At 40.4% G+C, this 16,436-nt stretch overlaps 1 pseudogene; it reads right to left on the reverse strand.

Moving 5' to 3' along the window:
- Positions 1 to 8,040: 8,040 nt before the first annotated feature.
- Positions 8,041 to 9,048, reverse strand: LOC116275926 (annotated as a pseudogene).
- Between the last annotated feature and the right edge of the window lie 7,388 nt (positions 9,049 to 16,436).

Below are 16,436 nucleotides of genomic sequence, written 5' to 3' on the forward strand. Positions count from 1 at the left end.
GACTGTGTCTCAAGAATGAATGAATGAATGAATGAATGAATGAATGAATGAATGAATGAATGAATGAGCAAAGCACATAGTAACTTACAAGACGTGCAATTTTCTGACTCTATGATACATTGGCAACCTCCTTACATCTAGGCGGGTTCGATGCAGCAAATGTGTTCTTTTAAAAGGTCAGGGGACGGTCAAGAGCAGCTTTTTCATGTGTTACGCACAGGCCTTCTAGAAAGGGCTGGTAAAGGGTGGTGGGCATGTCCAGTGGGACAAACGCGGAAGGTTCTTCTCTGTCTCTCCCCATCCGTGTCAAGGTCTGGTAGAAGAATGATAACCATCCGGGGGCCGCTCCCTATTCCCCACATCATCTTCCAGGACTCTGCTTACCTTTCTTGCCCTAAGGCCTTTGTCCCTTGTCAGGACTGGGTGGGTCTCTTCCAACTGGGACAGGAGTTACCCCGAGATTCCGAGCTTCGGCGCTGAATGGCCAGAAGAGAAGGAGGCGCTAAGTCCTAACCCCGCTTCCTGGCGACTCGGGCGTCTCTGGACCGCGCACGCCCCAGCTGCCCCCTGGCATCCCCGGATCCCCCACGTCCTGCTGGCCCCGACGCGTCCCCGGTCCGCCCATGTCCCATCAGCCCTGCGCCTTTCGGACCGCCCACTTCCCAGCAGCCCCCGCGCATCTCTGTCGCAGCTGCCCCCGTGCTTCCCGCCCCGCCACGCCCACCCAGAGGTCCCTGTAGCTCAGCGGGGACTTCCTTTACATTGCGCAGGTTTGGGGCTGGAGACCTGGAATCTGCGGGGTCCTGGCTAGGAGAGGCCGCCGCTGCCTTCAGTTTCCCAAGGTGGGCAGAGAGGTTCCCGCTGCTTTGAGGTCAGGGCTTCTGGGTGGCGGCCACAGCGAAGGCTCCAGTGTCTGCAGGCAGAAGCCAGGCCTGTCTGGGGGCCCCCGGCTCATCTGCAGTTCAGGCCGGAGGGTCCAGTGAGCTGACCTTGCACTGCTTCTCACGACGCGCCCAGTGTCACTGCACAAAGGCGGCACAGCTCACCTGGACCTCAGGTCTCTATTGTAGAGAGAAGCTTTGAGAAATGTCTTATCTACTCAGTGCTACAAATAGAAAAATCGAATGCAAGCTCCTCTACCCGTTGACATGTTATGCCGTTAATGTATTCTGGAGCCCTCCCTTTATCCCCACACCTATCCCAAAGCCTTCGTTTATCCCCAGGCCTATCCCAGATCCTCCATTTATGTCACTAACAATGAATTTTGTGTTATTTTAAAATATAATTTTAATAGACAAATAATAATTGTAAATATTCATGAGGTACATAGTGATGTTTTGATACATATAGTGTATAGGATTCAGATTAGGATAATTAACATATCCTTCATCTCAAACTTTTTTAAATTGGGAACACTCAATATCCTTTAACTATTTGATACCACATGCTATTATTAATTATATTTATACCACAGTGGTAAAGAACATTATAATCTCAACCCTCCTACCTAACTCTAATGTTGTATTCTTTTACAAATCTCTGCCTATCTTGCCCTCTTCCCCCACACTTTCCAGCCTCTAGTATCCTCTGTTGTAATCTTTACTTCTATGAAACTGATCTTTTTGCTTCCACGTATGAGTGAGAAAACAAAGTGTGTTACTTTCTGTTCCTGGCTTATTTTATTTTGCATAATGTCCTCTAGTTCCATCCTCATTGCCACAAATGACAGGATTTCCCTTCTTATGGATGATAGTATTTCATCATGTATCTGCACCACACTATCTTTAACCATTCATCTCTTTTCCAACACCTGGTTTGATTTCATATCTTGGCTCTTGTGAAAGGTCCTGCCATATACATCTGGGTGCAGAAATCTCTGATATAATGATGTTCTTTGGATCAATTTGCAGTAGTGGAATTGCTGGATCATATAGTAGTTGTGTTTGCAGTTTTCTGAGGTACCTCCACACTGCTCTCCATAGTGACTGTACTAGTTTACATTTTCTCCAACAACGCATAAAAGTTTTCTTTTCTCTGAATCCTTACCAGCATTTGTTAGTGTTTATTTTTCTTTTTTGATAACAGACATTTTAACTGAGGTGAGATGATACCTTCTACCATTCTGCAGGTTGGTTGTTCACCATGTTGATTATTTCATTTTCTGTGCAGATTTTTAGTTCAGTTAAATCCCATTTGTCTATTTTTGTTTTCATTCCAGTTGCTTTTGAAGTCTTAGTCTCATATATATATATATTTTTTTTGCCTAGGTCAATTATCCTTTTTCCTACATTTTCTTCAAGTATTTTTATAGTTTCAGTTTATACATTTAAATATCGCATCCATATTCAGTTAATTTTTGTCTATGGTGAGATAGAAGTCTGGTTTTCTTCTTCTACATGTGGATATCCAATTTTCCCAGCACCACTTACTGAATACAGGGTTGTTTCTCCAATGTATATTTTTTCCAGTTTTGTCAAAGAACAGTAGGTTGTACACATTTAGCTTTATTTCTGGGCTCTGTATGCGGTTACATTAATCTTTTTTTTTTTAAATACCAGTATTAAGCTGTCTTTCTTGCTATATCTGTGTAGTACAATTTGAAGTCAAAGAATGTAGTACTTCCAGCTTCGTTTCTGTTTCTTAGGATTGCTTTTGCTATTTAGGCTTTTTTGATTCTGTATAAATTTTAGGATATTAAAAAATATATAGAATCAATTATTTCGTTTCCTTGATAGAAATTGCGTTGAATCTATATATTGCTTTGGGCAGTGTATTAGTCTATTTTGCATTGCTATAAATTAATAATTGAGGTTAATTTATAAGAAAAGAGACTTATTTGTCTGACAGTTCTGCAAGCTGTATGAGAAGCATGGCACCAGCATCTGCTTCTTGTGAGGGTCTCAGGAAACTTACAATCATGGTGGAAGGCAAAGGGGAAGCAGGCTATGTCACGTGGTGAAAGGGGGAGCATGAGAGAGAAGGAAGGTTGCCAGAGACTTTTGAACAATCAGATGTCACATTAGCTAATACATAAACAATTAACTAATTACCATAGGGTGGACACCAAGCCATTTCTGAAGAACCTTTCCCCATGACCCAAAACCTCCCTATTTTATGCAAATAGTATTGAATCTGTAAATTGCTTTGGACAGTATGACAATTTTTACAATATTGATTCTTCCAATCCATGATCATGAAATGTTTTCCCATTTATTTGTGTCATTTATTATTTGTTTCTGCTGTGTTTTGTAGTTCGCCTTGTAGAGATCTTTCAATTGTTTGTTACCTGTGTTTCCAGGCATTTCACTTTTTGTGTGTGAATACTGTAAATGGGTTAGGATTGTATTCTTGATTTCACTCTCAGCTTGGAAGTAGTTGGGGTATAGAAATGCTAGTGATTTTTGTACATTGATTTTGTATCCAGACACTTTACCAAAGTTGTTTATCTATTCTAGAATTATTTTGGCAGAGACTTTATAATTTTCTAGGCATAGAATTATATCATCAGTTTGGATAGACACATTGACTTCTTTTCCTATTCAGATGCTGTATTAGCCCATTTGCACACTGTAAAGAAACACCCCAGACTGTGTAACTTATAAAGATTTTTAATTGTCTCATGGTTCTGCAGGCTGTGCAGGTAGCATGGCTGGGGAGGCCTCAGGAACCCAACAATCATGGCATAAAAGGAAGCATCATGTCTTACACGGCTGGAGCAGGAGAAAGACAGTAGGGAGGTGCCACGTACCTTGAAACCAGATTTCCTGAGGGCTCTATCATGAGAGCAGCCCAAGAGAGGGAAACCCATTCCCATGACAGAATCACCTTTGTCCAGATACCACTTCCAACACTGGGAATTACAATCTGTCATGAAATTTGGGTGGGGACACAAATACAAACCGTATCAGCTCCCCTTTATTGTTGCTATTGCCTGGTTGCTCTGACTAGGATTTCCAGTGCTATGTTCAATAGGAGTGGTGAGAGGACATCCTTGTATTGTTCAGGTTCTTAAGGGGTTTGAGCTTTTGCTGATTCAGTATAATGTTGACTGTTGGCTTGTCATCGATGGCTCTTAGAATTTTGTGGGGTTTATTTGATACCCAGTCTATTGAGAGTTTTTATTATGAGAGGATGTTGGATCCTATCAAAGCTTTCTCAGCATCTATTGAGATAATCATATGGCTTTTGCTTTTATCCTGCTTACATGATGAATCAGTTACTGATCTGTGGATGTTGAATGACCTTGCCTTCCAGGGCTAAAGCCCACTTGATCACGATGTATCACATTTTAAAGTGCTTCTGGATTCTATTTGCAAGTATTTTGTTGAGAACTTTTAGGTCTATGTTCATCAGGAATATTCATCTCATATTTTCTTTTTAAATTAAGTGTCTTTCCCTGATTTTGCATGCTAACAACACTCAGTGAAGAAAGGACAGTCTCCTCAATAAATGATGTAAAAACTAAAAATCCAATTGTAAAATCAATAAAATTAGACCTTCTGTAACACCATATACAAAAATCAACTAAAAATGAACATAACCTGAAGCCATAAACTCATAGAAAACATGGAAAAAACTTTCTGTCATTGATTCAGAAATGATTTATTTGAATTTAATACCAAAAGCAGAGGAAAAACTATGTGAAATTATTTAACTGACAAAAAGTTCTAGCTACATTTATAAATAACCCATACAACTCAATAGCAAATATCAAATGACCTGATAAAAAGGGCAAAAACCTGGATAGATTTATTTTCAGAGACACACACATGAAAGGAGAGCATAAATATTCTCAACATTACTAATTATCAGAGCAATTCAAATGAAAAGCACACTGAGATGTCACCTTTCACCACTTAAAATGGCTATTATCATCAAGACAAAAGAGAATAAATGTTAGCAAGAATGTGATGAAAAGGGTATCCTTACATGGTGTGGTAGGATTGGTTTCTCAATAAATTGAAAAATAAAGCTATCATATGATCTAGTGATCCCACTTTTTATTACATATTCAAAGGAAATAAAATTATGATGTCATGCCGGGTACGGTGGCTCACCCCTGTAATCCCAGCACTTTGGGAGGCTGAGGCGGGCGGATCACGAGGTCAGGAGATAGAGACTATCCTGGCAAACATTGTAAAACCCCGTCTCTACTAAAAATACAAAAAAAAAAAAGAAATTAGCCAGGCGTAGTGGCGGGCGCCTGTAGTCCCAGCTACTCGGGAGGCTGAGGCAGAAGAATGTATTGAACCCAGGAGGTGGAGCTGTCAAACACATGTTCTCTGCAAGGTAATTTATAAAAGTATAAATTTGTAAAATAATTTAATGACCATAATTGATTAATGTATAAATAAAATGTGTGTACATAAAACTGAATTTCATTCACCTTGAAAAGAAGGAAATTCTCACATTTGCAACAACACAGGTGGGCCTGGAGTATGTGGAATAAGCCAGATGCATAAAGACAAATGGTTTATGATCTCATTTACATGTGGGACCTCAAATATCCAAGCTCTTGAAAGCAGAGAGTAGAATAGTGGGTCCCAGGATCTGGGAGGAGAGGGAAATCAGGTGATGTTGGCTAAACTGTACAGAGTTTCAGTTGTGCACGTTGAAAGAGTTCTGGAGATCTGATCTACAGCAGTGTTCCTGTATTTAATACTGTATTGTAAAAGTGATTTTCGTTAAAAGGGTAGATCTTAGGTGTTCTCATCAGACACACACATATACACACACATAGTATATTAAAAAACAAAAATGGTAGCTCTGTGAGAAGATTGTTATGCAAATTACCATGACTGTGATGAGTATTTTACAATGTATATCTGATATGGTTTAGATCTGTGTCCTCTCCCAATCTCATGTATTATAATCCTCAATTGTGAAGGTGGGACCTCGTGGGAGATGAGTGGGTCATGGGGTGGGTCTTTTATGTATGATTTAGAACCAACTCCTGGTTCTATTCTCACAACAGTACATGAGTTCTCACAAGATCTGCTTGTCTAACAAAGTGTAGACACCACCCCCGCTCCCCGGCACCGTCCTACGGGCTTCGGCTCTGGCCATGTAATGTGCCTACTCCCCTTTGTCTTCTGCCATAATTCTAACTTTCCTGAGTCTCCTCAGAAGGAGAAGCCACTGCACTTCCTGTAAAGCCTGCAGAACTTTGAGCCAATTAAATATCTTTTTTTAATCAATCAGTCTCAGGCATTTCTTTATACCAGTGTACGAATGAACTAATACAACATCAAAACATCAAGCGGGGCATCTTAAACATATATTATTAAAATATTTTAATCATACCTCAATGCAACTGAAAAAATTTAAACTTACTCTTAGAATAAATACATACTTTAGGCTGGGCGCAATGGCTCATACCTGTAATCCCAGCACTTTGGGAGGCCGAAGTGGGCAGATCATGAGGTCAGGAGATGAGACCATCCTGACTAACACGGTGTAACCCCCTCTCTACTAAAATTACAAAAAATTAGCCTGGCGTGGTGGCGGGCACCTGTATTCCCAGCTACTTGGGAGGCTGAGGGAGGAGAATGGTGTGAACCCTTGAGGCGGACCTTGCGGTGAGCTGAGATCACGCCACTGCACTCCAGCCTGGGTGACAGAGTGAGACTCGGTCTCAAAAAACAAAAACATATATATATATATGCATATATGTATACACACATCAGACACACACATATACACACACGTAGTAGATTTAAAAAAAATAAAATGGTAGCTTGGTGAGGAGATGGATATACAAATTACCTTGACTATGATGAACATTTTACAATGTATATCTGATGTGGTTTGGGTCTGTGTCCTGTCCCAAATCTCATATTGTATTATAATCCTCAATTGTGAAGGTGGGACCTGATGGTCCCTTTATATTTATATAAATAAATATACTTCATATTTTTTCAATAAAAATGAGAGAACATAGGAAAATTTACAGCAAGATGTTTGTAACAGCTCCGCTTATAATATTCACAAACTGGAAATAAATTTAAAGTTCATTGACAGGAAAATAAATCATTGTCATTTATTTACTTAATGGACTGATTTAGATATAAAATCTCTCTCATTTCTCTCTTTCTCTCCATACATACAAGAAAACTTTGAGGTTTCATATCAGAGTCAGTCCATTAATTGAATAAATGACAATATGTTGATCTAATTTAATACATTAAATAGCATGAATTAACCTCAAAAATAGAAAAGTAGCCCCTTACTAATAAAAGGTCTATAATGTTTGATTAAATTTCTATGAAGTTCAAAATAGAAAAAAATTAGATCTATAGTGTCAGAAATCAAAACCTTTCCCCCATGTAGGAGTGGACCGCAGGCACAGAGAAAGATGTGTTGTGGGTATGGACTTGCTCTTTAGGCTACCTTAGGTGTTGGGGACAAGGGTATTCACATTTGCCAGAAACTCTCTAGTGATATATTTCAGATCTATGAATTTTTTTCTTATGTGTAAATTTTATCTCATAAAAAAAGTGAATAGTTTAAAATTCACCAAATAGTACAAGTAATATTAAAACCCTATCCAAAATATGAACATTAGTACATGAATTAATAAAGTGCATTCAAGCACACCTACTAAAGTTAAATACTAGAAATCAAAAATATGGTAACACCTGAAACTTAATAATTAATAAGCACACATTTCATATAGAAGGAAAAAATAGTCAAGACATGTGGAACATGTATTTTTTCAATCAAATGTCACTAAATTATTTATACAATATTTTAAACTGTGTAATTAGTATAAATTACTAATATTTTGTGTGATATTACAACTGAGAACAACTTTAAAAGAAAAAAGGATATTTGAGAGCACATAAACTAAATTGAATGTATTTTCAATGTTGGTTCAACTATTATACTGCTAATAATGCCCTGGTTTTGATTGGGGCTTTGGAAAAAAATAATTCTTTTTTTTATTGAACAAATATTTATTAAGCAAATACCTTGCGTCAGGCATTGTGCTAGGCACCCTCACTGTGTGCTGTTCCCACACCACAATCATCTGCTTAGAAATTAAAACCAAGAGAAGGAATATTGTCGCAACCATACAAATTGGGGGGCAGGGGGCAATATCGTGGATGGAGGCGATTCCTAGGCCAGAAAATACACCCACCAGAAACCTGTTTTCTATCTCTTGATAAGTCTCCATTAAGCAATTGTTTCAAAGCATCCTAGCGCCATCTGGTCTCACAAACACACTTGGGACTCACGGTCGGGTGGTGAGCCTTGTCTAGCCCTCGTTACTGGTGCCCAGCTTGGAGAGGCCTGGGCGGAAATCACGCACGTCATGGATCTTCCTGTCCAGCACCTCCAGGAAGCTCTTCACCTCCACCTCCAGGGGTCGCTGTCGGGATTCTCTCCTCAGCCTCTGTCTTTAGGGAACGCGCTTTGTCTTCCTGGTTTTGATTCTCTCTCTGCCGCCTCCATCTTCTCAGAGACACACTCGCGCTCTGACCTGAGCTGAGGTGTGAGTTCACTTTGTTTCCGGAGCTCTTCCAGCTCTGCCTCCTGTTCTCGGAGCTCGGCCTCCAGCTCCTCCATCCTCCTCCTCAGCTGCGTGTTCTTCTCCTTCTCTCTGTGGATGTCACGGCCTCTTCCTCTGCTCCGCGCTGGCCGCCGACTCCTGCAGCGCCGTGGGCAGCCGGGCGTCGCTCTCCCGCCGGGTCTGCAGCTCCATCTCCCACCTCTTCCCGTGGGCAGCGCCCTGCGTCCTGGCCGCCTTCAGCTTGTGGTTCCCAGACTGCAGGTGCGTGTCGGCTGCAGCGGCGTGCGAGGCCTTTTCATCGTCCATCCCGTTGACACTGGTTGCCAGAGTAGAAGAATCCACACCAGGATTCTTAGGGTTGATTACTCGAGGGCTCCATTTTCTCCTGGTTCTTGTCTTTGGCTGTCTTGGCCGCTTCTTCCACCTCCTGGAATTTCTCTGCAAACTTTGTCGGCTGCTGCTCAGAGGAAAACCCCAAACCAAACACCGTGTTGGCTCTGCTGTCGGCCCACTGCCTAGACTTCTGTGACATGTTGGTGAAGGTCGTGTTTGGTGTGATTGTGCTGTTTATGGTCACCTTGGCTCCGTCCACACTGACGATCCGATAGCTCTTCCTTGTGACATCATACAAGCAGGAAACAGTGACCGCCTATTACTTGCAGGCATCCAGTTCTTCTTGGTGTTGGGGTCAATCGGGAAGACCTGTGCTCGGCACATGTTAAAAATCACTCAGGAGCTATCTTGAAACTAGAGTTTGGAGGAGATGGTAACTCTATAGGTTGTCCTGGGATGTACTGGCTGTTAAAATTTGGTGCCTTTTGGCCGGGCGCGGTGGCTCACGCCTGTAATCCCAGCACTTTGGGAGGCCGAGGCGGGCGGATCACAAGGTCAGGAGATCGAGACCATGGTGAAACCCCGTCTCTACTAAAAATACAAAAAATTAGCCAGGGGTGGTGGCGGACGCCTGTAGTCCCAGCTACTGGGGAGGCTGAGGCAGGAGAATGGCGTGAACCCAGGAGGCGGAGCTTGCAGTGAGCCGAGATCGTGCTACTGCACTCCAGCCTGGGCGACAGAGCGAGACTCCATCTCAAAAAAAAAAAAAAAAAAAAAATGGGTACCTTTCTTTGTTAGCTCTTGTCCACCAAAGATTAAGGTCTGTGATACACATATATTAATTTCTGCAACAAATTGCGAGGAAATAGTTAATAAGAATATCGATTATGTCCATGTTCCACTGAAAAGAACAATCACACAGGGATATGCAGGGATGAAGGGGAAGCCAGAAAATATTATCCATATAAATACATATTCAATTTAAGGAATTATCCTATTGAAAAAGTATATTAAACATTTGTTCAAGACTATCAGTGGCTAATATAAAATGGGAGCATTCCTCTTGAAATCCCACACAAGACAAGGATGCTCATTCTCACCACTTCTATTCAACGTAGTGTTGGAAATTCTGGCCAGGGGAATCCAGCACCAAAAGGAATAAAGTGCATTCAAATAGTAGGAGAGAAAGTCAAACTATTTTTATTTTCAGACGACATGATTCTATATCTAGAAAACCCCATTGTCTCATCCCAAAAGCGTAAGTTGATAAGCAACTTCAGCAAAGTCTCAGGATACAAAATCAATGTGCAAAAATCACTAGCATTTCTAAAGGTACTAAAATAATTTTAACAAAATATTAATAACATTTGTTTTAACCCAAAGTATAAAGTAAATATCCAAGAGTACATATTAATATTAAGAAGTGATTTAATAACTAAGACAAATGTGGGAAAATAGACAAGTATCCCTCAAAGAATAACTTGAAACACTTGTGATTCCCCCTTTTTCAAATCAGTGAACCTTAAAACTCCTCACTTGAGTGTGGCCTGCACTTAGAATATGGAAAACTTACGGTGATGGCTTTGGATTGAGCAGTGAGTTTTGAGATATAATACCAAAAACACCACTCAAATATGAAAAAAACACCACTCAAATATGAAAAAACACCACTCAAACATAAAAATTTAAGTTTTTATGTGAAAAAAATAAAACGACGCTGTGTTAAGCAAATTTTTTAAAAGCCACAAATTTGGAGAGAATATTTGAAAATTGCATGTTCGTTAAAGAACTTGTAGAGAGAATATAGTAGGATTTTCAAGACAGAACAGTGATAAAACAAGAGGATGTCCTATCCTCTTATGTAGCCAGTGGGCCACATTTTCTATGGGGATACATTCTGGAGGAGCTGAATGCAGGCTAGCTTCTGTGTCTGGTGACTTCAAGGTAGCATAGGTGTGGTATGGGCATCCACATCCACATACCATTTTATGCATTCCCCAGATGTGATGGAGAATGTCCTTCCAGATGTCAGTCACTGCCAAAGAGGGCAGCCAACCACCATCCAATCCTGTGCTTCTCATGTAGTAGCCCTGAATCCTAGCTGCTCCAGCTGTGACTCAATGGGGCCAAGGTACAGCTCAGGCCATGGCTTCAGAGGGTTCAAGCCTGAAGCCTAAGCAACTTCCACTTGGTGTTGAGCTTGTGGGTGTACGGAAGTCAAGAATCCAGGTGTGGGAGCCTCCACCTAGATTTTAGCAATGCATTAAAATGCCTGGATGTCCAGGAAGAAGTTTGCTGCAGGGTTGGGCACTCATGGAGAACATCTGCTAGGGGAGTGCGGAAGGGAAATGTGGGGTCGAAGCCCCCATACAGAGTTCCCACTGGGCTCTGCCTAGCGGCACTGTGAGAAGATGGTCACCATTCCCCAGACCCTGGAATGGTAGATCCACTTACAGATTGCACCATGCACCTGGAAAAACCACAGATTCTCAATGCCAGCCTGTGAAAACAGCCAAGAGGAAGGCTGTACCCTGCAAAGTCACAGGGGTGGAGCTTCCCAAGGCCATGGGAACCCACCTCATGCATCAGCATGACCTAGATGTGAGACAGCATCAAAGGAGATTATTTTGGAGCTTTCAGATTTTACTGCCTTGCTGAAATTTGAAGTTACATGTTTGCCTTTGGCCCTTTCATTTTGGACAATTTCTCTTAATTGGAATAGTTTCATGAAATATGATGGCTTCAAAATTACGGGACTTTGCCTGCACAAGCTCTCTTTGCCTTCTGCCATCCATGTAAAATGTGACTTTCTCCTCCTTGCCTTCCACCATGATTGTGAGGCCTCCCCAGCCACGTGAAACAGTTAGTCTATTAAAACTTTTACATTTGTAAATTGCAGAGTCTCTGTTATGTCTTTATCAGATGTGTGAAAAAGGTTTAATACACTTGGTGAATAAAAAAAAAAACTGATGTTCAGATTATGTGGCTGTTTCTCATTGTAGAAATGGGGGCAATGACTTTCAAGATCTTTATATGTTTGAGCAAAGTCCCAAAGTTTTCTCAGACATAATCTTTCACCTGTTACTGGAAGCAGAACTCTTACCTCTCTACATATAAGTTGAATCTGGACAGACATAACTGAACATGCAAGGACAAGGAGGAATGACACAGCAAAACACTTATGAGAAACTCAACAATTTTAATTTTCTTCTGAGAAAATGGCCATTCAGAAAGTACACCAGGTGAGAGCCAGTTATATCTAATAGAGATCATGTTCTGGGAGGTTATTCTTTCCCCTGGGCTGGATCCAGTAGGTAGATCTGGGCCCTGACACCAGGAACTGGAACTTTTATTCCTTAAACAGAAGACACTCCAATGAGGAAGTTATTCCCAGGGGAAGTGCAGAACAAAGAATCAGAGACAGATGTTCTTGTCTTTCCAGGATGTGCTGGAACTCCAGGACAAGGTTACCTCTGAGAGGCTGTGGTCCCTGTGAGGACATCACATCAACTTTGTTTTCTGGAACCTTTGTCTGTTCAGGAAAGCTCAGAAGTGTAACTAAGACTCTTCTTCTGCCCCTACCTGTATTTCAGTAAATTCATGAAAAATTAGTGGTCTCTCACCAGGGAGCATTACAACCTTAACATCGTGATCCTACAGAATAACATCCCTACACCCAATCTCATTGAAATTTCTGACTCCACTCAATCACCAGTTGCTAAATAATTTGTTCTTGTAAATTTAGTTAATAAATTTGTTCAGCGCCCATTTCAACAGCCTCTCAGCTGCATCTTAGCAAAGTGTTTTACAAAATGAACATGTCTCCTTCAGCAAACAGAAAATATAAAATCACCATGAATTGGTTGAAACTTATGTTGTTAATCCAGAACAAACATACTAAGAAATTAGCCATGTCACAATGTCATACAGTTTGTACTACTCTAAACGAAATCCCCTGAGCTTTCCAAAGTCAAATTATTCTCTTTCCCTAAAAGTCCTGCCAACCACTAATCTATTTTTATCACTTTAACTTTATCTTTTCTCGAAGGCCTCATGAATGGAATTTTACAGTACATAGTCTCTTTTGTCTATCTGCTTTAACTTAACAAAAATAAGTTGTTCTTCCTGAATTAATTGCCACTTTGTTTTTATGGCTGAATATTTGAGAACCTGCTGACCTGTTTAAATGCATCATACTTGCTCTTTTATTTGGCAATTTTGAATGTTAATCATGAGTATTGATATTGGACATCTTTTCAGATTTTTGTTTGTCAATCATGCATTTACTTTGAGGAAGTGTTAAGATTTCCAATTACTTTATAGTTCTGTTTTTAGTAATATTTAAGATGATTTTTACAACTTTTTTGTATACTCTAGACACAAGACCTTCCAAGCAGTAAAAAGAATGCATCTGACTTTAAATAAATTAACTATATATGTATTCACACACACACACACACACACACACACATACACATAATTTTCTATTATTATGCCCTCATGATAGTTGTATATATTTCTATTTCTGAGATACATGTGTTGTTTTTATACAGGCATACAATGTGTGATCATCAATGTAAAAAAAACTTTACAATAAAATGTGTAAAACATTGATTAAATAAATTAAAGTAGACACAACAAAGTGGAAAAATATTCCTTGTTAATGTTTTGGAAGAATCAACAGTGTTAAAATATCTACATGGACAAAGCAATCTACAGAATCAATCCAGTTCTCATGAAAACTATAATGATATTCTCCACAGAAATAAAAACAAAATCCATATATATACACACACATACACATGGATATATAGATGAATGTATATACATATATAGTGTTTATATATATACACAAAGAACCCAAAATAGCCAAATCTATCCTAAGCATATATATATATGAAGACACATGTTACCTGACTTCAAAATATAATTTTTATGATTGTTATTTTAGTGGATTTAAACATAATCTGTTTAAAACCATGAGAATAACACCATATAAGGTGAGCATAGCATACAGATAATTGAAATTAATGGAGTCAATTTTATGAATGAAGAGGGTAATTGCGAATGTTCTGTATAAGGCACCTGAGCTAGATTTGATGTGGAGTAATGTCATTTGACGGGGGAGACAGACTAGTTACACATGCATATTGTAAGCCATGGTACAAAGCAGGCTCACCATGAAAAATTGACCAATGTGTCTGAGTTCAGCAAGGGAGAACACACTCTTATGCAGCACGTTATATTAATTGATTCTTACTTGAAAGGCATGGGACAATAGAAGCCTTGGGAACTGCTGTGAGCTGGTCTCCTGGCCCAAGACATCTCCCTACAGTGGATGGGAGACTTGCCAGCCTGTGCCCCACTCTGTGTCACAGTCGAGGGCCCTGAGAGTGAGACCACCCTGTGTGTGTGCACTCTCCACGGACTCCGGGCGACTCCCCTGGGATAAAGCCTCCAGGACATCCTGAGCCCAGAGGAGAAAAGAACAAAGCCCAGGATGTCCTGACAGTTTCTCCTAACTCAAGATGTTTCATCCTTTGGGAGGAACAGGAAGCTAAGCAATTTCGGGCTTTTCCAGGCAGCTCTTCCCTATCTCTGCGTGGATGCTGCATTTCCAGAAATATCTCTATTAAGTTATTTTTGAGAACTACACATGAAGAAGGAGAACTGGGGTATTCGCGAGGGCCACCTGGAGAACAGTCCGTACATGAACAATTCTAACTCACAGAGTCCCAGGAGTGATATGCCTAGAGAGTGAAGATGAAGCAATGAGGAGGCATCATGTGGCCAACCCACACTTGGGTTCTGGGCTCCATGTCCCATGCTTTTCAATCTGTTTTGCAAGTGTGGGCTACAAAGAGGTCACTTGTCCCACAAAAGTCAACTGGCGAGGGAAGTCCCAGTGGCCAAGACGACTGGCCTTCACCTGGCAGGGTGAAAAAGCACTGACTTTGACAGTCCCTTCCTGCCTTCCTGTGGGAGGGCCTCCCTCTCGGGCTGCCCTGGGCCCAGAGGGTCGGCATATGTCAGCCTTCAGGACAGAGGCTGCTCACACTAGATGCCCAGGTCCAAGCTGGGCTGGAGTCCTGGGTCTGTCCATGTCCAGGAAGCAAGGTCTGCCTTACCTGGCCTATATTTGGTGATCTGGGCTGGAAAAGTGGGAATGGCATTCTGAATTATGGAGCTTCAGAAAGTTTTCCAGTGAGCCACCAAGCATTTCTTCATAAAGATTTTTGTTGATGGTACTGATAACCCCCAAAACTAGACTGACTCTCTAATAATGGAAGTGGATATGATAAAATGTAAAATAGCTGAGTGGTTTCAGCAATACTTGGTGCTTTAAAATTCCTTAGAACCGAAATGCATTCATTGACTTGATTGACTGGAGATGGATTTGAGTCCAAGGATTGCTCCTGCACATAATGCATCGACTTCTAATGCCCGCCTGCCTGCCTGCCCAGCTCTCTTCCTTCTTCCTTTTCTCCTTTCTCATTTACTTCCTTGTTTTTCCTCTGTTCTCCTTCTTCTTTTCCCTTAAGATCTTTTTGTTTTTCCTTTTTTCTTTTCCGTGATTCCTTCCACTGAGCTGAGCATAGATGAATTACAGCCATAAAGTCTTAGAACTCACCTGTTAGCTGCTTCTTTCACACAGCTCCCACCCAGGCAGACTGGTAGGAGGAGCTGTCATTGGCATGGAATCTAGACTTTTAAAGAGAGTGAAATTCCCTTTATTTATTTACATCATCATTCTGGAAGCTTCAGATGATACAACTTTTTAAAACCACTTTTTGTTGACTTGTCTTTTACTAAATGTTAGAAGTTCTTTCTATACATTTTGGTAAAATTCAATGATATGCATATAAGTATAAACTATTTTCCTTAACAATTGTAATTTGTCTCTATTTTCTTGTTCATACCTATTTAAAATTAAAAAATTATTTTAATGAAAAATGATGCATTTATTGTGTGTTTATGAATATGATATGTAGTTTTGCTATGGCAGACATTTTGGAATGTAAACTAAGCTACCAAATATGTCCATCACTCCTAAAATTTTATCACTTTAGTGGGAAAAAAGATTAACATGCACTTTTTAGCACCTGAAATATATACCTTGTGGCCATTGCTGTTGGGTCTGTGCATAACCATCTTCCTGTCCAATCTCGAACATTTTACACTTTGATTTAAACTCCCTTTCCAGTCCATCCTCCAGTACCTTTGAAACCAACATTATACTCCCTGATTCTGTGATTCTACAATTTAATAATATACTCAGCAGTCAACTTAGGAATTATTGTAATTCTGTAGTCTGATTTGTTGCACTTTAGAGTAAAGGTCCATTAGATTCACATGCATGCTACTGGCAAATGTGGGATTTCCTTTTTCGGCATTAACAGCCTCCACGCACGTTTCTGTTGGTCTCCATTGTCTCACCTATTTTGGAATTTCAAGATGCCTCCCATGGCTGGCCACTTATGCATATCCCTATTTATTTCACTTTCAAAACACATATGGTCAGTAGTGGCATTTCATGCATTATAGATCTATTTTGAAAGGCTTTATATAAGTTATTTATAATCACTCATTA

The sequence above is a fragment of the Papio anubis genome, chromosome 7 (genome assembly GCF_008728515.1).
Source record: "Papio anubis isolate 15944 chromosome 7, Panubis1.0, whole genome shotgun sequence".
Classification (NCBI taxonomy): Eukaryota; Metazoa; Chordata; class Mammalia; order Primates; family Cercopithecidae; genus Papio; species Papio anubis.